At 40.7% G+C, this 23,788-nt stretch overlaps 1 protein-coding gene across 2 annotated transcripts in view; it reads right to left on the reverse strand.

Moving 5' to 3' along the window:
* PLAC1 (placenta enriched 1) overlaps window positions 1-23,788 on the reverse strand; it is a 201,761-nt gene that overhangs the window by 139,149 nt on the left and 38,824 nt on the right. The window lies entirely within an intron of this gene.

Raw genomic sequence — 23,788 nt, forward strand, 5'->3', positions numbered from 1 at the left:
TGGTGCATATACACCATGGAATACTATGCAGCCATAAAAAAGTAAAGAAATCATGTCCTTTGCAGCAACATGGATGCAGCTCGAGGCCATTATCCTAAGTGAATGAATGCAGGGACAGAAAACCAAAAACTGCATGTTCTCACTTATAAGTAGGAGCTAAAACATGGGGTACACATGGACATAAAGATGGCAACAATGGACACTGCAGACTACTAGAGGGGGGAGGGAGACAGGGGGCAAGGGTTGAAGAATTGTTGGGTACCATGCTTACTACCTGGGTGATGGGATCATTTGTATCCCAAACCTCAGCATCATGCAATATACCCATGCAACAGACCTGCATATGTACCCCCTGAATCTAAAACAAGAGTTGAAATTATTTAGAAAACACTGTGAATGCCTGAAGCTAGTAGGCCATTCTCTAGTACATCCCATGCACTTTTGCTCACACCAGTTAAGTTGGATATTTACTAACAGCCAATTGTATTTGTTCCTAATCTTGTTTATGATAGCTTTGTTATGTAATTTAAAGAAATATTCTGTAAACTGATGATATATGGGTATGAAAATGAAGAGTTACTTCTAAGAAAGTTGAATACTTTAGAGAGGCATAATAGAAAAGAACACAACCAAAAAAAGGTGTTAAATTGTGTATAGGCAAGATGGCCATAAAAGAATGAGGGAATAACAACGATGGGAAGGCGGCTATGGTTAGTGTCTTTAGATCTTGATCCACTATTTAAAAACAGAGACTGTAAATTGAAAGCAATGTATTGTGAATGTAGTCTAATGTAAAACAATAGGAACTCAGATTGAAGAAGCCCAGATCTTAAGATGAATAAAAATAAATACAAACCTAGACAAATCATAGTGAAAACAAATAGAAAACGTTTAACCAGAGAGAAAAGACAGATGGCATTCAAAAACTAACATTAAAAAATAGACTGACAATAGATAATAAATAATACACTTCCCATCAGCAACAATAGAACTCAGAAAACCATGGAATAATATTTACAAAGTTGAGGGAAAATACCCATTAACTTAAAATTTTACATACAGAAGTTATCATTCACAACTGAGCGTGATTAAAATGAGATCTTTTAAACAAAGAGTATGAGAGTTTGTCAGTGATAAGCCTTCACTAAAAAAATATTAAATGACGTACATCAAGAAGAAAATTGAACCTAAAATAAAGGACTGGAGTTCAAGAAACAATGGAGCAAAAAAACTTGGTAAACAGATAGATGCATTTAAATAAACCTCAGCTGTAAAAAATAGGTTTTCTTTTGAGATGATGATGTTCTAAAATGGTGATAATTGATATCGCAATAAAGCTGTTTTTTCTTAAAAAAAGAATCCCAATAGAGGCCGGGCGTGGTGGCTCACACCTGTAATCTCAGCACTTTGGGAGGCCGAGGCGGGTGGATCACGAGGTCAGGAGTTCGAGACCAGCCTGGCCAACATGGTGAAACCCCGTCTCTACTAAAAATACAAAAATTAGCTGGGCATGGTGGTACGTGCCTGTAATCCCAGCTACTGGGGCAGCTGAACCAGGAGAATGGCTTGAACCCAGGAGGCGGAGGTTGCAGTGAGCCAAGATCGTGCCACCGCACTCCAGCCTGGGTGACAGAGCAAGACTCCATCTCAGAAAAACAAAAACAAACAACAAAAAAGAATCCCAATAATAATAAGGTTACAATGACCAATTCTGGGGGGTATTGAAGAGGAAAATGCCACCAAAATATGGCCCAACAGTCCCACTTAAGATAGAAAGTAGAAGATTAGAGTTAAAACATATTTAGCTTATTTCATTACTCAAAGGATAAATAGAAATATATCTCTATCTCTATCTCTAAATGGAGATATATCTCTATGCAATCTGTTTTCTCTCTCTGGTTAATACCTTTAAAATTTTTACATACACCCACGGACTGCACAAAAATTCAAGTTAATACACACATTATCTTGAATTTTTGTGTGTGTGCAGTCAGTGGGTATATGTAAAATTTTAAAGGTGACCACTAAATTAACAGAAATACAACTTCCAAAGTTTCAGAAGAAGGCGGGGGAAATAAAAAAATTAATCAACTCAATCAAGGCAGAAAAAAATAAAAAAGAAGCAATGTAAAACATAGTAATAGAAATATAGGCTGGGTGTGGTGGCTCACACCTGTAATCCCAGCACTTCAGGAGGCTGAGGTCGGCGGATCACTTGAGGTCAGGAATTCGAGACCAGCCTGACCAACATGGTGAAACCCCATCTCCACCAAAAAAATACAAAAATTAGCCGGACATGGTGGCGTGTGCCTGTAATCCCAGCCACTCAGGAGGCTGAGGCAGGAGAATTGCTTGAACTCAGGAGGCGGAGGTTGCAGTGAGCTGAGATCATGCCACTGCACTCCAGCCTGGTCAACAAAGTGAGACCCCAACTCAAAAAATATATATATATATATATATACGCAAATATATACATATACGCAAATATATAAAATATATATATATTAGAAAAAGGAAAAAATCATCATAATTGCAGATGATGTGATTGCCTATACAGAAAATGCAAGAGAATCAGCCAGGTGCGGTGGCTCATGCCTGTAATCCCAGCACTTTGGGAGGCCGAGGTGGGTGGATCATGAGGTCAAGAGTTCAATACCAGCCCGGCCAAGATGGTAAAACACCGTCTCTACTAAAAATACAAAAAGTTAGTCGGGTGTGGTGGCAGGCGCCTATAATCCCAGCTACTCGGGAGGCTGAGGCAGAGAATTGCTTGAACCCGGGAGGCAGAGGTTGCAGTGAGCCAAGATCACACCACTGGACTCCAGCCTGGTGACAGAGTGAGACTCCATCTCAAAAAAAAAAAAAAAAAAAAATGCAAGAGTATCTAGAAACTGTTAGAACTAATAAGAGCATTCAACAAAAGTGCTGGATATATTAATATGAAAAAAATCTGTATCATTTCAATATACCAGAAACAATAAATTAGAATATGTAATTCTTAAAGAGGAGTGATATTATCCAAAATACATATTATTAGCAAAGAGCTAGGAGCGTGAGCAGTGTGTGAGTAGCATTCCAAGAAACAGCTTTTAAACAAGTATATGTAAATGCTTTATTACATGCATTACAGAGTGGTAACCATTTCCATTCACTGAATTAACACTGTTAACAACATAGTATATATATATATATATATATATATATATATATATATATATATATACACACACACACACACCAGTTGTATAAGACCTTTATGGAGAAAATTTTTAAAATTTGTGAACGTCGGCCGGGCGCGATGGCTCAAGCCTGTAATCCCAGCACTTTGGGAGGCTGAGGCGGGCAGATCACGAGGTCAGGAGATCGAGATTGTCCTGGCTAACACGGTGAAACCCCATCTCTACTAAAAATACAAACAAATTAGCCGGGCGTGGTGGCGGGCGCCTGTAGTCCCAGCTACTCAGGATGCTGAGGCAGGAGAATGGCGTGAACCCGGAAGACGGAGCTTGCAGTGAGCGGAGATTGTGCCACTGCACTCCAGCCTGGGAGACAGAGCAAGACTCCGTCTCAAAAAAAAAATTTTTTTTTTAACGTCATAGATAATCTTATACTTCAGTTTCAAGACAAGATGAAATAAAAGTACTTTTCCCTACTGTTTCTGCCAAGTACGGCTAAAAACCCTGAACATCATGTATAAGGCAGACATAAGATGACTCTGACAGGTAGAGAAAAAAGGGCAGACTGGCTAGGGACCTTGGGAACTGAGGCAACGTATTGGTGAGTTTCTTCTGTCCCCTTTTTGCCTCATACATCCCAGACTGGGTACTAGAGAAGCTAGCAACCCAGTAATACCAACAAGCACAGACAAAAAAAATCCCCAACATGAGTCTGCTTTTGCTAGCCAGTGTATTGGAAAAAGAACAACCGTGTAGAACAGAACACCTTTAACAATAACTGCTCTCTACTCCCGGCAAATATCTACAGAAAAAAACACTCCTATTCATGCCAGCAAAGGCTGAGTGGGGAGGCTGACTTTTCCCCTCCCTAGGCTGTGAGGAAGTATCCCAATTACCTAGCCAGTGTGGTGTTGGAGAGGGCCAAGTGGGAAGCTGTGACTGTAATAAATCCCCTTTCTCCACAGTGACAGTAGAGACCACATAGGGAGCTGTACGTCCATCTCCAGCTGGCAGTAATGAGATGGTGCCTCTTCTTCCACCACTGGAGCAGTGTCAGAGGAGGCCTGCCACAACAGAAGATTTCAATAAGAACCAGTCTCATAATGTAATACCCAAAATGTCAAAGTTGAATAAAAAAATAACTTATAATACCAAAAGCCAGGAAAATCTCAATTTGAATGAGAAAAGACATTCAACAGATACCAAGACTGAAATGACACAGATATTACAATTACCTGTCAATGATTTTAAAGCAGCCATCATAAGAACCTTTGAACAAGTAATTATAAATGCACTTGAAACAAAGGGCAAAAAATCTCAACAAAGAAAATAGGAGATATAAAGAAGAACCAAATGGAAATTTTAGAATGAGAAAACAACCAAAATTTTAAAACTTCAATGGATGGGCCCAATAGCAAAATGGAGGAGATAGAGAAAAGAAGCAGTAAACTTGAAGATACAAAAATAGAAATTACCAAGGACAAACAACAAAGAGAAAGCAGACTGAAAAATATATATGAACAGTGCCTCAGGGATCCGTGGGACTATAACAAAACATTCATGTCATCAAAGTTACAGAAGGAGAGGGAATAAAAGGTGAGGCTGAAGATGTATTCAAACAAGTGGCTGAAATTTACTCAAATTTGGCAAAAGACACACCTACAGGTTCAAAAAGCTGAGTAAATCCCAAATACATTAAACCCAAAGAAATCCAGGCTAAAACCCAGTGACTGTAGATTTCTCACCAAAATTTGTGGAGATTACAAGGAAATGACATGGTATTTTTTAAGTACTGAAAGAAAAGAACTGCCAGCACAATATTCTACAACCAACAAAAATATCCTTCTTAATGAAGGGAAAATCAAGACATCCTTGGATGCAGGAACACTAACAGAATTTATCACTAGCAAACTAACATTTTTTAAAATTATACTTTAAGTACTAGGGTACATGTGCATAACGTGCAGATTTGTTACATAGGTATACATGTGCCATGTTGGTTTGCTGCACCCATCAACTTGTCATTTACATTAGGTATTTCTCCTAATGCTATCGCTCCTCCAGCCCCCCACCCTCTGACAGGCCAAGAGAATACGCCAGGCGCGGTGGCTCACGGGGTGTGATGTTCCCCGCCCTGTGTCGAAGTGTTCTCATTGTTCAGTACCCACCTGTGAGTGAGAACATGGGGTATTTGGTTTTCTGTCCTTGTGATAGCAAACTAACATTTAAAGAATGGCTGAAGGAAGTTCTCCAAACAGAAATAAGTGATAGAAGGAATCTTTGAGCATCAGGAATGAGAAAGAACAAAGAAAGAACAAAAAATATGGATAAATAAAATAGGCTGTCCTCTTCTATTGATTTTTTTAAAATTATGTTTGATGGTTAAAGCAAAAAGTGAAACATTGTTTGATAGTTTTCTCAATGTATGTAAACAAAATACTTAAGATAATTATAAACTGGGGAAAGTAAAGGAATAAAGTTGCTATACCTTAACTGGTAAAATGATGACACCAGTAGATTGTAATAAGTTATGTGTATGTCATGTTAGACCTAGAGCAACCACAAAAAAAACTACAGAAAGAGATAACTCTAAAAATCCTGTAGGTGAATCAAAATAGAATTCTAAAAAATATTCAAGTAACACACAGGAAGGCAAGAAAATGAAAACAGAGAAATAAAAAACAGAGATGACAAACAGAAAACACTCAAACCAGAAACAACCAAAACGTCCCTCAACAAGTGAACGGGTTCAACCAACTATGGTACATCCATACCATGAAAGAACTGCCAGGACAGAATTCAACACCCAGCAAAAATATTCTTCAAAATGAAGGGGAAATCAAGACATCCTCAGATGAAGGAAAACTAACAGAATTCATCACTAGCAGACTTGGCAATAAAAAGGAGTAACTATTGACACACACAGCAACTTGCATGAATCTCCAGGGAATGAAGAAAGGTAATCTCAAAAAGTCACATACTGTATTATTCCACTTATATAACATTCTTGAAATGACAAAATTGTAAAGATGAAGACAAGATTAGTGATTTCTGGGGGTTAGAGATAGGGTGGGGTGGGTGTAACCATAAAGGTAGCATGAGGGACATGTTTGTGGTGATGGAATCATTCTGTATCTTTTTTTTTCTTTTTTTCTTTTTTTTTTTTTTTTTTTTTTTTGGGACGGAGTTTTGCTCTTGTTGCCCAGGCTGGAGGGCAATGGCGCAATCTCGGCTCACCGCAACCCCGCCTCCCAGGTTCAAGCAATTCTCCTGCTTCAGCCTCCCGAGTAGCTGGGATTACAGGCATGTGCCACTACACCTGACTAATTTTGTATTTTTAGTAAAGAAAGGGTTTCCCCATGTTGGTCAGGCTGGTCTCGAACTCTCAACCTCAGGTGATCCACCCGCCTCGGCCTCCCAAAGTGCTGGGATTACAGGTGTTAGCCACTGCGTCCAGCCTTCTGTATCTTACATAAATCTACACCTGTGATAAAAATGGCATAGAATTATATACACACATATTGTACCAATGTAGAATTCCTAGTCTTGATACTGTACTCTAGTTATGTAAAATATAATCATGGGAGAAAATAAGTGAATGGTACAGGGGGCCTCTCTGTACCATATTTGCATCTTCCTGTGAATCTATAATTATACTGAAATAAAAAGTTTAGAATAAAGTAACCTCAGAAAGGAGATATATGCCATGTTCATGTATGGGAAGGCTCAACACAAATATGGCAATTTTCTTTAAATTGGTCTGTAAATTCTATGCAAGTTCAACCAAAATCACAACAGGATTTTTCTGGATTTTGACAAGCTAATTTACACAGAAGATTTACACAGAGAATAAGATTGCAACAGAATAGTAAGGCATCAAGAATATACAAGACAATTGTGAAGAAGAGTAGTGAAGGGCACATTGTTAAGGCTCATTATAATGTCATGGCATTAGAACAACGTAGGCCAGGCGCAGTGGCTCATGCCTACAATCTGAGAACTGTGGGAGGCCAAGGCAGGCGGATCACCTGAGGTCAAGAGTTTGAGACCAGCCTGGCCAAAATGGCGAGACCCGGTTTCTACTAAAAATACTAAAATTAGGTGGGTGTGGTGGCATGCACCTGTAGTCCCAGCTACTTGGGAGCCTGAGGCACGAGAATCGCTTGAATCCGGGATTGCGCCACTGCACTCCAGCCTGGGAGACACAGCGAGACTCTATCTCAAAAAATAAAAAATAAAACAATATAGTATTGGCAGATGGATAAACAAATAGACCAGTGGAACATAAAAAGGGCCTGCAAACAACTCAGGTGAGTCTATGAGAAGTAGGTAAAGGACAGAGATTGATTATAAATCGTGGAGGATAAGATATAGATTAATAAATGGCATTAAAATTATCCATATGATAAAAGATACAATTAGATAACTTATTCAAACCCTACATAAAAATCAATTCAAAATGAATTAAAGATCTAACTGTTAAAAGCAAAATTTTACAACACTTTGATGCAAATATAGAATACCTTTATGACCTCAGAATAGAAGAACTCATTAATCACACACACAAAACTTACAAATTTTAGTAGAAAAGACTGGTAAATGTGACCACATTAAACATTATAATGTCTATAAGAAAAAATGACAGTATAAAGTTAAAGATAAGCCATATAGTGGGAGAAGACACTTGCCACACATATAATTGAAAAAGAAACAGAGTCAAAAAAGACATAAAATAAATGCTATAAATCAATTTTAAAAGGCAATCAACACAATGGAAAAAGGAGCAAAGAATACCAACAGACAACTGGCAGAAGACACTGGAATGGTCTAGAAATATATGCAAAGATACTTAACCTCACTAGTACTCAAGGAAACAAAAACAACAACGAAACAAGATACTGTCTTTACTCATCAGACAGGCAAAAATTAAAACTCAAAAGTTGTCAATGGTATGGTGTCATGGGAGCTCATAAACGACTGATGGGACTGTTATTGGGTAGAGCCACATTGGAGAGCAACCTGCCAGTACCCAGAAAAACTAAAAGTGTGTGTACTCTTTAACCCAGAAATCTAACTCTCTAGAAGGTACATACTCTAGAGAAATTCCAATCCAGTGTGCAAAGACACACATACCTCAGTGTTTATTGCAAGTTGTTTGTTTCTAATACTAAAAATTTGGAAATAAATATCCACCAAAAGAGGAATGAAGAAATTAAATGTGCTGTGGTTGTACTATAGGTTACTGTTCAGCAGTAAGAATGAACTAGACCAACAGGCACCCACATGGACTGATCTCAAGAACATAATGCTAAGTTTAAAAAAATACAAAAGTATATCATAGTTTGGAAGAAGACATACCAAATTAATAAAAATGAGTTGACTGGAGGCAGGAGATAAAGGGGGCCTCAACTTTTCCTGTAGCACTTTTTTTTTTTATTTAAAAAGAACGGAAGACAAAGTAAATACAGTAGTGTATTTCTCCTCTGCACAGTGAGAACACAAATGTTTGCTATATTCTTCTCTGCACTTTTCTGAATTTTAAAAGTTCTCAATATAAATGAAATGTGTGTTAAATACCCAGTTTGGGAAACCACTGTACTAAGATACTAATAACTCTATATGTTAACCTATCCAGAGGCATTTTTTACTTTTAAAGAAGGCTGCAATATTTAATCCAAAAGTTGAGGCACTGTTGTATTTGTTGTCACTTATGAAGTGTGGGTTTCCAAGGCAAAGCTTCAAAGGGCATCATTTTCCTCCTATGTACTAGTCCTGCAATTTGATTAAGTTACCACCACTTTGACAGAATGATAGGCTTCCCTTAGGTTGGACAGCTCGGAGAGAGGGAACAGAGCACACTTCCCCACTCAATTATGCTTTCATTCTTTATAAATAACTCTGTTTTTAAAACAACACATAAAATAAAATTTAGAGCAAGATTTATAGAAACACAGACACTTAAGTGCAAATAAATTCTTTCAAATGTTATCAAGCTCTTATTCTATCTTATTCATCAGCCTTGAGTAGATTTCACACAATTTAAATATTTCTTAGCTTGTTTGCAGAGTATCAAGGCTTGTCTGTGGCTTTGAGACTTCTACTCCCTTCACCCCAATCAACTCCACCAGTTGTTTAAACTGCTCAAATCTTTCTTCAGCCACAGTTTTTTAAGTGAGAGTCTTTTTATTGCTTTGGGCATGTTCCTTTTCCCAGCCAGTGCTCAGAATTTTAACTATCTAACTATTCAATTTCTCTCTGTCGCTTTACATGGAGGAGAAACTGGATTTCTGTTCCACACAGTTTGGCAAAGGCTAAGCAGGGAGTGAGAGATTACAGCCAGATGTACATCTGCATGTCAGCAGCAAGAAGGTCTGGGATGGTGCTTTTTCAATCAGAAGGGAGTAGTCATTTTCCCTCTCTCTAAGGAGAGGGCCTCCTCCCTCCCATCAGATATTTGGCTGCTAGATGTTCACTGATTAATTACTGAGGTCGCATCTACACACAATTGGTTTCCTTAACAATTCCAGCAGGCTTCCAGCTCATTCTTGAATGTGCTTCTTATTTTTAAAAGAACTATCCTCTTTTCCTCCAGCATACATTTGAAAAAGAAAATGAAAACTAGTTAAACAGAGCAAAGCATAGTTTGTAAACACATAAAAAGAGATTCTACCACAATTTCTAATATTAGAAAATCAAGCAGCAGTGGGAGAGTATTTTTAGGGGCAGGGAAACAGTTCTAGTACCCTTCAAATCAGAACACTAAGCTCATCATTTATTCTATTTTCATGAAAGGTGTCATTTCCAATATTCTAGAAATCCATTTTGTATTGGAAAGGTAAGGAAAAGTAGACACTCCTTCTCTGTACCCCAACAGCTCCCCATACCCCATCTGACTTCCCAGTAGAAATAGCATATCAAATCCATTATTAGTAAGTTCCTTTTTCTAGTTTGACTCATGACTGAGAATTTCCATCTGTTCTTCAAGACAGATAAATGTGGTCCCAGCACAATCACTCCATGAAACCTAACCTGGAAGCTACCTCTTGGGTCACATTCTCATTTCTAAGAAGCTCAACATGCAACACAGCCAGTACTAGAAGTACTTGATTCTGAGAAGTATAATTACAGGTTCTCCAAGACAGGTCAAATTCACAAGCATGGGTTGACAGTCACTACTTTACCTAAGATCACATCTCTGTACTTGGGGAAATACTGGAACCTGATAAACAAGCAGTAGCTCTACATTACTGACAATTAGATCTGCAAAATTTGGGGGCCAATCCAGCTGAAACTGTGTTTACTCAAGCTCTGAAAAGCCATATCTACCCATCCTGCCTCTCCCGGTTCATCTCTCTCCACTCTCCCACATAACACACACCTTGTAGGCCACTCTGACAATCCTCAACTATGATATAACTGACAGATGATGTGCACATGCATGACACACTCCCATGAGTGTCCTTGGGGAATTCGCAGCTATTAATTGGACCCTTTTCTCTAACTCTCATCAAAACAAACTGAAATGCAAGCAGGTGAGAGTGATGCTATTATTATAAAGATAAACTTGAATCCACTCTAACTTACAACTAAAGTAAATTATTCAGCAACTCTGGTACATTAATTATTATCAGTAACAAATTACTTGTGTCACACTTTCCAACCAATCACAATACATCAACTGTGGTTGACAATGGCTACCCTTGTCCTATCAGTGACCTGCTCTCTCACGCCTCTGCCCATGCTTTCCCCCTGTTCCCCAAAGGTCCCATACCCCATATGATAAGTCCGCAAAAAAGTTTGTTGATGGATTGAATAAATGGATGAATGAAGAGCTTCTGACCTCAGATAAGCCTCACATTGCATTTGCAACACTCATACATTGGGATGCAGCCATGCACCGATGAAAAATAATATTCTGTTACGAATAGTAAAGTCCACTGTGATTATGGGCAATTTTCTTAACCAGAAAGCATTGAGTAGTAAGATGCTTTGCAGCTGTAGATTTTTATTAAAGGCTGTTTAAATAAACATAAAACATATTTGCCGGGAGAGGGTAAAAAGACAGATGCAAATTTCAGTCACAAAATAGGTACATTCATTAATTTTTGCATTTGCTTTAAAATGTGCCCCTAAAACAGCAATTACCCTTAGAAGTCATATTTGACCAGCGATAGGGACCAGAAACAGTGACTTAATTTGGGCAGGAGTTCGCTGGGACATAATATGGCTACTGTGCCTGGAGTCTTTCTTGGTCATAAAAGCAGTAAGGAAGTATGACATAATGGTGTGATGGTAAATCACAGCCTAAGCCATTTTGGTTGGCAGAATTTGAAAGACAAATAAACATTACTTCAGGAGCAGAGAAGACGTGCCTAATTACCTCCGTGCCTAGGCTGGGATCCCTGCGGCTTGTGTCGTTCCTGGACTCAGGTGTGTCTACACGGCCAGGGTCCACGTGTACAGGGTCCGGATGGTCCCGTGAAGAGGTTGGTCTGCTAGGGATGTAGGGACTGGCAGCCCCACCTCCACAACCTCCTCTCCAGGGAAATCAGGCAGCTGGAACCGAATGAGAAGGGCAGCCTTGAGGGGCCCCTTGTAGCCTGGAAGGAGTGGGATTGGAGGAAGAGAAGAGGCTGGTCCCACCCACTCTGCCTTGGAAGTGGTGGGGAGTTGAAGAGCTGATTGCACTTGCAAATCTCTGCAATTTTTACCTCAGGCCAGTCCAAATTACCTCCTCTTTCCCTTTTGTGGTCTCCCAGCCAGGCTATAGCTGTGGCCCAAGTGGGCTTTGGGGCTCACCTAGGCATGGAGCCTACTCTCCTTGCCTGTTGCATTTTCAGAGCTGAAAAACCTCCAACTTTTGTATTTTTTGTATTACACTGACAGCCCAGGCCATTCTCCTTTCCCTCCTCTCCTGCCTCTCTCTCTCTCTCTATACCCCCATCCCTCTCTCTCTCTCTCCCCTTCCCCTGTATGGAAACTGGCTGCCTTCTCGTAGTGGAGTAGAAAATAGAATCCCTGGCTTTCACCAGGGCACTGACCTGTCATGGCTTTTCTCACACATATACCCCCAATCCATCCAAAATTGCAGTAAACACACACAACATAAAATTTACCGTTTACCATTTTAACCATTTTAAGCGTACGATTCAGTGGCATTCAGTACATTCACAATGTTGTGCCACCAGCGCCACCCTCCATCTCCAGAATTTTTTATCTTCTCAGATAGAAACTCTGTACCCATCAAACATTAGTTCCCCATTACCCTCTTTCCCAGCCCCTGGCAACCCCCATTCTACTGTCTGTTTCTATGAATTTAACCATCCTAGAAACTTCATGTAAGTGGAATCATGCAGTGTTTGTCTTTGTGTGACTGGCTTATTTCACTTAGCATAACGTCCTCAAAGTTCATCTGTGTTGTAGTATGCATCAGAATTTCCTTCCTTTTAAAGGCTGAATAGTATTCCATTGCATGTGTGTACCACGTTTTGTTTATCCAATCATCCGTTGATAGACATTTGGGTTGTTTCCACATTTTGAACTCGCCTTTGAACTGTGTAAACATTAGGAATGCACACCCAAAGTGCTGAACATTTCAGGAAGAGAATGAGGTATCCCATCCTCCTCTCTCCACAATCCTCGTCTTTGATCATCACACCCCTCTGTGTATATTGATAACACAGATCAGTTGCTAGGCACTTGGCACACTTTATGGCATTTAATCCTCACAACAATGCAGTGAGGTAGGTGTTATCCTCATTTGACAGAAGGTTATACTGAGACTCAGAAAAGCTAAGCAACTTGCCCAAAGTCAAACAGTTATAAGTAGCAGAGCTGAGATTTGAAACTCCCACTTAGGCTTGTCTGACTCCAAAGCCCACTCTAAACCACCACTCTAGTGCCTACCCAAAGCTCAGGGGCCCTTTGCCACCAGTCTCTACTTGCTTCTGGTTTGGGGTTGGGTTGGTTTTTAAGACAAGTAGAGCTGGCGTTAAACACTGACAAACCATTGGCCACGTGCACTTGGAAGGGTCCTTCAAATCTTCAAATCCTGCCCACGGCCCCCCACCCCCCCAACACACTGAGTTCTGAAACCGTTCTACCTTGGGCTACTGCTATTCAAACCGAGCAGAGAGCATTACTGAGATGCTGGGATTTGTTTTAACCTTGTTTGTCAATTAGCAGAAAGACTGACCTAGAAGACCAGGGACTTCATTTGTGTCCTTGGATATGTAGCTCTTTCATAAGCTATTTGTTTCCCTCTCCTGGGGCCCTCTGCTCTTGTCTGCCTTGAATGGACTAATTAATTACAGAGAAGCCCGGCATTTTGAAATGCTAGAAGAATTAAGCTAGAGGCTGTTGGCAGATGTTTACCTGTTAGTGTCTTAGATACCTGAGTGACACTAGGTTCCACTAAGAGGAAGAAGACCTGAAGAACTTTGTGGCTGAGACTGGGGTGTGTGTGTTACGGAGGGGTGTCCCTGGAGGTGGGAGAAGGCCCAGTGGGGCAGGAAAGTTGCAGACATAAAACGCAAACTTCCCTGCCTCAGTTTTGCCAGGAGATGGCTGAGTGCACAGCTCACTCTGACACTGCCCCAAAGGCCGGCCAGAATGGCCATGCACATGCTGGTCCTCTGGGAAGCAGCAGGCCCAGCTGGGTAAACAGAAGTGCAGGAGCAAAACAAGCCAATCAATCACAGCACAGCTCCAGCCTACCCCAGTCCCCTCCTCCCCTTTCCTTTCCAGCTCCCCCGGGTCTCTCTAGCAAGCAAGTGGGCCCAGGTAGCCTTTGATCTGTCTCCTTTGCTCTTTACAAGGGGGAAATGTATCTATAGGAAGAGTGAGCTCAGCCCCACCTGTGACCCACCCCTAGGGTTCCTTGTGGGGAGCCACGAGCTTCACATATTCAGCTGCTAATGGCAAAAAAGACAGGCAGACCTGGGATGCTTGAAAAACTTAATGTTAGTTTATGGTAGGAGGGCCTGGGGTGGTTGACCTTCACAGGGTTACAGAGATCAGTAGGGCATGTTATCCTTCTCGAGCACTGGAGCATGGGCTATAGCCTATACTAAACATACAGAGCCCTGTCAGGATTGAGCTGAAACTTTGCCATTGCCCATTTGCCTTGTGGCTTGAGTTTTTCATATACTCCCTGTGTTTAAGCGTGGAGCTCCCACATTTTTGAGATCCCTCATCCTGCTAGCAAATGGATGTATTATCCAGCGCCAAGTCACTGATTCCCAGAAGGCCTTCTTCCAGAGGCCCACACAGTGTTATGTTCCACTGGGCGAAGATCTTCTGACTGCTGTATCCCCAGGGCCTAGAACCATGCTAACACAGAATTTGTGCCGATTAAATACTTGTTGAGTGAATGAATGAACTGGCATAGTGTAACGGTTAAGAGGTTAGTCTCTGGAGTCAAACAGACTGGAATTCCAGCCCAGTTCTGCCAATTTGACCTTGAGAAAGTTTACTTACCTTCCCTTGGCCTTGGTTCCTTGTCTGTAAAATGAGAATAATAGTACATAACAAGACTATTGTGGGAATTAAAAGAGATAATGCACATAATGCACTTATCCAGTGCCTCACCCATAATAAATCCTCAGTAAAATGATAGCAATTTTCATTATCATGTATACCAACCCCAAGCAACTGGCCCAGGCTGCTGGGAGTGCTGACCTGAGGATTCTGTGGTCTAAAACTGACTCAGTGAAAAAGAGTACTTACTCTAAGGCCTGCTATGGGTAAACATGGTAGAAATAGGAAGGCACTTGCTGGGTACATGTGCGTGCTGGGTACGTGTGCGTTCTGGGTAGATGGCCAAACCGAAACCATTTGGAGTAGTCTTCAAGGAGAAGTACATTGCGCACATATGACACGTAGCTTTTTTCTTGAGACACAGTCTTGCTCTGTCACCCAGGCTGGAGTGCAGTGGTGCAATCTCGGCTCACTGCAATGTCTGCCTGGGTTCAAGGGATTCTCCTGCCTCTGCTTCCAGAGTAGCTGGAATTACAGGTGTGTGCCAAAAATTACCCCTGCTAATTTTTGTCTTTTCAGTAGAGACAGGTTTTCACCATGTTGGCCAGGGTGGTTTACAACCTCCTGACCTCAAGCGATCTGCCTGCCTCAGCCTCCCAAAGTGCTGGGATTACAGGCTTGAGACACCGCACCCAGCCAGACAAGTAGCTTTTATCAGCCACACATGTGGGGGTGAGGAAAGAACTTTGCCTTCAGTGGGGACTGTCCCCCAGAGTGAGGCCTGTCTCCTAAAATTCTAGAGCCATTCATTAGCCCATTACTTGTCTAAGGGTTGGAAATAGCATTCTGATTCTTCATCAAAGAGCCCCCAGTCTGAGTCTGTTGTCAACAAAGAGGCAGGCCCCAATGACCAGTCACTCACCTAGTCCTTAGTGGAGTCTTTGCTCTGTAAGCAGAGCAAAGTTGCCTCACCATGTGCTTGAATTTGTCAAATGTCACACACTCTATTTCAAACATGTGAGATTTGACATCATGTGAGCAATATTGCACTCATTTCCAACCCTATTTGAACTTCAAAGGGCATGTCAGCCACACTGGCCCTACCTAAATGTGTGACACTTTTGATCAACTGATACCTGATGGCCAAGAAGACTTAGAGGCCCATGTGTAATTAGAAGTGGAGCCCAGAAAAGGAATTTTGATTAAAGGTAAATGAACTCAAGTCTTGGAAAGTTTGAGTTTAACTGGAAACACAAAGCACATGAGGTCAGAGCAAGTCTTAAATTCTCTATCTGAAAACACTCCAATGACATCACCTTGCATCTGGGAGTGTCCTTGGGGTCTGGAGAAGTGTAAGCCAGAAAGTCTCCCTGGAGAAAAAAAAAATTCCCCAGAATCTCTCCAGAGACTTAGCTCCTAATAAAGCTGTGGAGTGGGCTGTAAGGCATAGTGTGAGGGTGGGGGTGTCACCTTTTTCTTCCCACTCCCTGATCCTGCTTTACCAAATAACAAATTTGCCCATGGGTGTTACTTGAAAAGTACATAAAGATCACCCTGCTCTCCAGAAGTACCTCCTTCTTGGACTTCAGTGAGTCACCATTTTTACAGCTTTGGGGCTTGACATTCCTCACGTTCAGGGAATTTGGACAGGATAACTTAGGGAGGCCTTAGCAAACAAGAACACGTGGCTCAAGCAAGTGGATGCCATCTGGCCAGTTAGTAAGGCTTGCAGGCAAGGGACACCCAACAGGAAACCAATTATGAAAGTAGTCTCAGGGCCTGCAGCCCCGCCTGGAGGGAAGAGATCTTAGAGATATCCTAGGGCCTGGCTACTTGAGGCCACCAGGGCCTGGATATAGCAGCAGAAAGGGGAGATTTGAGGGCAAAGGAGACAAATGTTTATATTTTGCCTGGAGCCATCCTGGGCAGTCCTCTTCTCATAGTCCCCCTTCTCTAGCAGAAGGAGCGGAGACAGTTGAAAGATCGCTCTCTTCCTTTTCCATGCTCACCTCCCTTTCTTGCCAAATGCAGGAGGTTCAAAGGGGGCCTGTGAATAACTGTGTTGGACAGGCTGCTGACTGGCTGCTGACTGATAAAGAATTTGTGATAGTAATTTTCTAAATAGAGGAAATTTCACCCAAACCCTTTTCACCTCACACCTGGGCAAAAAATATTCAGAACAGGCAAATACATAGAGACAGGAAGCAGTTTAGTGGTTGCCAGGGGGAGGGGAGAATGACGGCTTAGTGTGTGTGGGGTTTCCTTTTGTCATGCTGAAAATGTCTTGAAACTACATAGTGGTAAGTATTGCACAACATTGTGAACATAACAAATGTCATTGAGTTGTACACTTTGAAATTGTTGAAATGGTGAATTTTATGTTATCTGTATTTTATCACACAAATACAAAAATCCTCAACAAAATAGTACTAAACTGAATCCAACAACAAATAAAATGAATTATGCACAATGACCAAATAAGATTTTTCCTAGGGATGCAAGGTTGGTTCAACATAAGAAAATCAGTCAATGTAGTATGCTGCATTAATAGAACAAAAACTGCCTGTTAATCTCCATAGGTGCAGAACAAGTGTTTGACAAAATTCAATATTCCTTCATGATAAAAGCACTCAATAGGCCAGGCGAGGTATAATCTCAGCACTTTGGGAGGCCTGTAACCCCAGCACTTTGGGAGGCTGAGGCGGGTGGATCACTTGAGGTCAGGAGTTTGAGACCAGCCTGGCCAACATGGCGAAACCCCATCTCTACTAAAAATACAAAAATTAGCTGGGTGTGGTGGTGGGAGCTGTAATCCCAGCTACTCGGGAGGCTGAGGTGGGAGAATTGCTTGAACCTGGGAGGTGGAGGTTGCGGTGAGCTGAGATCGTGCCACTGCACTCCAGCCTGGCGACAGAGCAAGACTCCGTCTCAATGAAAAACAAACAAACCAACAAAAAACACTCAATAAACAAGAAATAGAAAGTAACTTTTAATCTGGTAAAGAACATCTATGAAAAACCCACAACTAACATCAAATTTAATGGTATAAAACTGTAAGATTTCCCCCTAAGATCAGAAACAATACAAGAATGTCCACTCTTACCACTTCTATTCAATATTATACTGGAAGTTCTAGCTGGGCTAAATAGGCAAGAGAAAAAAATTAAAGACATCCAGATTAGAAAGGAAGAAGTAAAAATATCTCTGTTTGCAGGTGGCACAAACTTAGTTAGAAAATCCTAAAGAATCCACAAAAAACTATTAGAGCTAATAATCAAGTTCAGCAAGGTTGCAGGATGCCAGAAAACACAACAATCAATTCTATGACTAAGCACTAACAATGGACAACTTGAAAATCAAATTAAGAAAACAATTCTATTTGTAATAAAATAATAAACTAATTAGAAATAAATTTAACAAATGAAGTGCAAAACTTGTACACTGAAAACTATAAAACACCATTGACAGAGAATAAATAAGACCTTAGTAAATGGAATGACATTTCTTGTTCATGGATTAGAAGACTTAATATTGCTAAGATGGCAGTACTCCCCCAATTGTTCTACGGATTCAGTGTAATCTCGAATAAAATCTCAGCTGGCTTTTTTTTTTTGGCAGAAATTGACATGTTGATCTTAAAATGTACACAGTAATGCAACAGACCCAGAGCTAAAAGTGTAACAACTAAAACTAACACTCAGAAGAAAACATAAGTGTAAATCTTCCTGACCTTGGATTAGGTAAGAAATTCTTAGGATGATAGGACAACAAACACGCAAGTGACAAAGGAAAAAAAGAGAGATAAATTGGACTATATGAAAATGAAATACTTTTATTTCTAGAGTGCAGTGTCATAATCATAGCTTAATGCCGCCTTGACCTCCCAGGCTCAAGCCATCCTTCCACTTCAGCCACTTTAGTAGCTGGGACCACAGGAGTGTGCCACCACACCCAGCTAATTTTTTTTTTTATTTTTTGTAGAGATGGGCTCTCACTATGTTGCCCAAGCTGGTCTCAAACTCCTGGGCTCGAGTGATCCTCCTGCCTCAGCATCCCGAAGTATTAGGATTACAGGCATAGACCACTGTGTCTTCCTAGCATGAAACACTTTTGTACTGCAAATTAAACCACCCAGAAAGTGAAAAGGCAACATGCAGAATGGGAGAAAATATTTGCAAGTCATATATCTCATAATGGACTTGTATCTAGAGTATTTAGAATTCTCACAACTAAACGATAAGAAGACAAATAACCTAATTAAAAATGGGCAAAGAATCTGAAGAGGTATTTCTCCAAAGAAGATACACAAATGGCCAATAAGTACATGAAAAGATACTCAACATCATTAGCCATTAAGGAAAGGTGTATCAAAACCACAAAGAGATACCTAGTGAAGACATCTATTAGGATGGCTATAATCAAAAAGACAGGCTGGGCATGGTGGATCACGCCTATAATCCCAGTACTTTGGGAGGCTAGGGCAGAAGGATCACTTGAGGCCAGGAGTTTGAAGCCAGCTTGGGCAACATAGCAAGACCCCATCTCTGAAAAAAGAATTAAAAAATTAGCCAGGTATGGTGGCACACACCTTGTAGTCCCAGCTACTTGGGAGGCTGAGGATTGCTTGAGCCTAGGATTTTGAGGCTACCGTGAGCTATGATCGCTGCCACTGCACTCCAGCCTTGGAAATAGAGTGAGAACTTGTCTCTTAAAAAAAAGACAGGCCGGGCATGGTGGATCACATCTGTAATCCCAGCACTTTGGAAGGCCAAGGTGGGTGGATCACAAGGTCAGAAGTTCAAGATGAGCTTGGCCAAGATGATGAAACCCCGTCTCTATTAAAAATACAAAAATTAGCCTGGCACGGTGGCATGCGCCTGTAATCCCAGCTACTCGGGAGGCTGAGGCAGGAGAATTGCTTGAACCTGGGAGGCAGAGGTTGCAGTGAGCCGAGATCACGCCACTGCACTCCAGCCTGGGTGACACAGCAAGACTCCGTCTCAAAAAAAATATAAATGAAAATTTTAAAAAAGGCGGATAATAACAGGAAGTGTTGGCAAGGGTGTGGAAGAATTGGAATGCTCATACATTGCTGATGAGAATGTAAAGTGGTGCAGCTACTTTGAGAATGTCTGGCATTTCCTCAAAAATTTATAAACATAGAATTCCCATACGACCCAATAAGAGAAATGAAAACATGTGCCCACCGAAAACCTTGTAAATCAATGTGTTCTTTTTATTTTAGAGGTGAGATCTCTCTGTGTTACCCAGGCTGGGCTTGAACTCCTGGGCTCAAGTGACCCTCCTGCCTCAGTCTCCTGAGTAGCTGGGACTACAGGCACATGTCATTGCACTTGGCATAAATGAATGTCTATAGCATTGCTATTCACGGATAGCCAAAAGATGGAAACAACTCAAATGCCCATCAGCTGACAAGTGGATAAAGAAAATTTGGTATATCCATACAATGGAATATTATTATAAAAAGGAATGAAGCACTGATTCATGCTACAATGTGGATAAACCTTGAAAACATTCAGCAAAGTGAAATAAGCCAGACACAAAAGGCCACATATTACATGATTCCACTTACATGAAATGACCAGAATGGGCAAATCCAGAGGCCGAAAGATTAATGTTTGCCCGGAGTTGGGGCGAGGGGGAAATGGGGAGTAACTGCTAACATGTAATGAGTTTCTTTTTGGGGATGATGAAAATATTCTGGAATTGAATACTAGTGATGGTTGTACAACTTTCTAAATATACTAAAACCACTTAATCATATAGTTTAAAGGTGTGCATTCTATGGTATGTGAATTATATCTCAATAAAAAACGAAAAAGTTATTTTTGTAGGGAGATAACTCTGATTTTTGGTTTATAGCCCAGATGTTCATGGAATTACATGCCAGTGCTTTATAAAACTTTTAAATTTTCTTCTTCTTACTTATGTAAACAAGTTTATTCAGCCCTTAAATATATTAAAAAATTAGAAATAGAATTGATGCTGAAAGGTGAGAGCCTACAGTCCAAGCTACTCAGGAGGCTAAGGCAGGAGGACTGTTTGAGCCCAGGAGTTTGAGTCCAGCCTGGGCAACATAATGAGACCTTGTCTCAAAAAAAAAAAAAAAAAAAGACGTGATTCTGAATACTGTCTCCTTCTAGCAATAAGTATTATTTATCTTGGATACCTGAAAAGAAAGTCCCATTCATTTCATTAAGAGATATATTTAAATAAAAATTTCCTTTTCACAAGTAATAATTATTTTTAAAAAACTTTAAATATACTTGTTTTGATCACTGTGTAAAATAATCATAATAATTCTAATAGTGCTTTATGGTAAAAATCAAGTATAAATCAATTTCGATTTATAAAGCATATTTTTGTTACAGAGAAGTCACATAGGGTGAGCATTTTAAGCCTTACCTTTTAGGTATAAAAATGTATTACTTTTTTTTTTTTTTTTTTTTTGAGACAAGGTCTCACTCTGTCACCCAGGCTGGAGTGCAGTGGCAGGATCATGGCTCAGTGCAGCCTCAACCTCTCAAGCTCAAGTGATCCTCCCAACTCAGCCTCTGAGTATCTGGGACAGTAGGCACGCACCACCACACCTGGCTGATTTCGTAAAATTTTTCTTTTGTAGATACGGGGCTCTCTCTATGTTGCCCAGACTGGTCTTGACTCTTGGCCTCAAGCACTCCTCCTGCCTTAGCCTTTTAAAGTGCTGAGATTACAGACATGAGCCCCAGCTCCCAGCCAAAAATGTATTACCTTAAGATAAAATTATCTGAGGAAAGTGGACTAGAAATACAGATTCAAGGAGTAAAATGTTAAACATTTAAAAAAGATCTTCATGTATTTTAAAATAAAATAATGGTGGGTAAAAATGACTTTGGTATTTAGATTCCATTGAATACCTTTAAAAGAGTAAAGTAATTGCATTTCAAATGCTGATATTTACAACAGATTGGAAATAAACATCTTTGCAACCATTTATGCTTATAATTTTAAAATTGCATGATAAAAGTGTTTAAGGGGACACAGTTATTAAAAGACCAGGGAGTGCTAAGAATGGCATAATATCACTTCTCTGCTTTCCTCTCAAAAAACGCGTAACCTCAATCTAATCATGGAAAAAAAAAACATAAAACAAATCTTAAATCGAGGGACATTTTACAGAGTAGCTGACCAGGATCTTAGAAAGTGTCAAAGCCACAAAAGACAAAGACTGAAGAACTGTCAAATTGAAGGAGGCTAATGAGACGTGACAATGCAATGCCAGGTGGGATCCTAGATTGGCTTCTAGAACAGAAGAAACACATTAGTGGAAAGACTGGGAAAATATGAATAAACTATGGTTTAGTCAATATTATTGTACCATTGTTAATTTCCTAGTTTTGATCTGGAAACTGTGCTATGGTTAACTCAGTTAACATTAGAGAAAGCTGGATGAAGGGTGTTCAGGAACTATCTATCTGCACGATTTTTTTCCCCAACTTTCATGTAAATCTAAAATTACTGTGAAACAAAAAGTTAAAAAATTCCAAGGGAGTCTCAGGCAAAAAAAAAAAAAAAGTTGAAAGATCATTAAGTTACATGAGTCACAGTGACTATAAGATAAAAAGCAAATCGGTACAGCTCTTCCCAGTTCTGAGACCTGAGAGAAACTCCTCCACCACTTCCCTCGCTGCGTGCCAATGTGATAAGGCCCTCAGAATCCTCTTGCGTGAAATAGCGACAAGCCAGGTGCATTTTTCTTTCTGTGGGTCTGCATTGTGCACTGAGAGGATGCTCACGTCTTCCTCAAGTGCACGTGTTCAATTTATTTTCTTTTTCAAAAGGGTGTTTTCCCTGATTACAAAAGCCATATAAACTTCTTATAGAAATTCTGGAAAACAAAGATAACTACAAAAAAGAAATTTAAAATGCCTGCAATTGCACCACCACAATGAGTATGTTGGGCTATTTCCTCCCAGTCTTTTTCCATGCATATATACATGATTTATGGGTTTTTTCTTTTAATAAAAACAAAACTTGGCTGGGTGCAGTGGCTCATGCCTGTAATCCCAGCACTTTGGGAGGCCAAGGTGGGGGATCATTCGAGCCCAGGAATTCGAGACCAGCCTGGGCAAGATGACGAAACTCCATCTCTACAAAAAAATACAAAAATTAGCTGGGCATGGTGGAGTGCGCCTGTAGTCCCAGCTACTTGGAAGACAGGTGGGAGGATCGCTGGAGCCTGGAAGGCTGAGGCTGCAGTGAGCTGTGATCGTGCCACTGCATTCCAACCTGGGCAACAGAGCGAGACCCTGTCTCAAAAAAAAAAAAAATTCCCACTTTAATTGTAAACATCTCTCCACATCACTCCATATTTTTACCTTTCTGAGCCCCAGTTTCCTCAGCTGAAAAATAGGATTATAAAGTTGTTGTGAGGATTAAGTAGATTAATATTTGTAAAGTTCTTAGAATAACACCTGGTCCGCAGTAAGCTCTTAATAAATGTGAGCTATTATCATGAATGTCACTGTCACCCAGATTCCTTCTGGATGACCATCCATTTTTATATGGCCTGTGGGTCTTAGTTTAGTGTCATGGCTGTTCCCTCACTTCCCGTCCCCTCCTCTTACCCCTCTCTTCACTGGAGTTTAGAACTTGCCCAAGGTTATATAGTGAGAGAGCTAGGCTTCCAACCTAGGTGGTCTGTGTAGGGAAGTAGTTCTCCAGCTTGAGCACGCATTGGAGTCACCTGGAGAGCTTGTTAAAACACAGATGACTGGGGCCTATCTCTAGTTTCTGATTCAGTAGGTCTAGAATGGGGCCCAATAATTTGCCTTTTTAACAAGTTCCCAGTGACACTGAGACTGCTGGTACCTGAACTACACTTTGAACATCACTGATATATAGATTCTGCACTCTTAACTGCCTTACTGTACTATCTAGGTCATTCCCCTGTGAAATCCTTTGTTGACTCCCTCATAACCTTCAAGATAATGCACAGATGCCTCCTTAAAACATGCAGGGCATACCAGGCACAGTGGCTCACGCCTGTAATCCCAACACTTTGGGAGGCTCAGGTGGGCGGATCACCTGAGGTCAGGAGTTCAAGACCAGCCTGGTCAACATGGTGAAACCCT

This window comes from Symphalangus syndactylus, chromosome X (assembly GCF_028878055.3).
Source record: "Symphalangus syndactylus isolate Jambi chromosome X, NHGRI_mSymSyn1-v2.1_pri, whole genome shotgun sequence".
In the NCBI taxonomy this organism is placed as follows: domain Eukaryota; kingdom Metazoa; phylum Chordata; class Mammalia; order Primates; family Hylobatidae; genus Symphalangus; species Symphalangus syndactylus.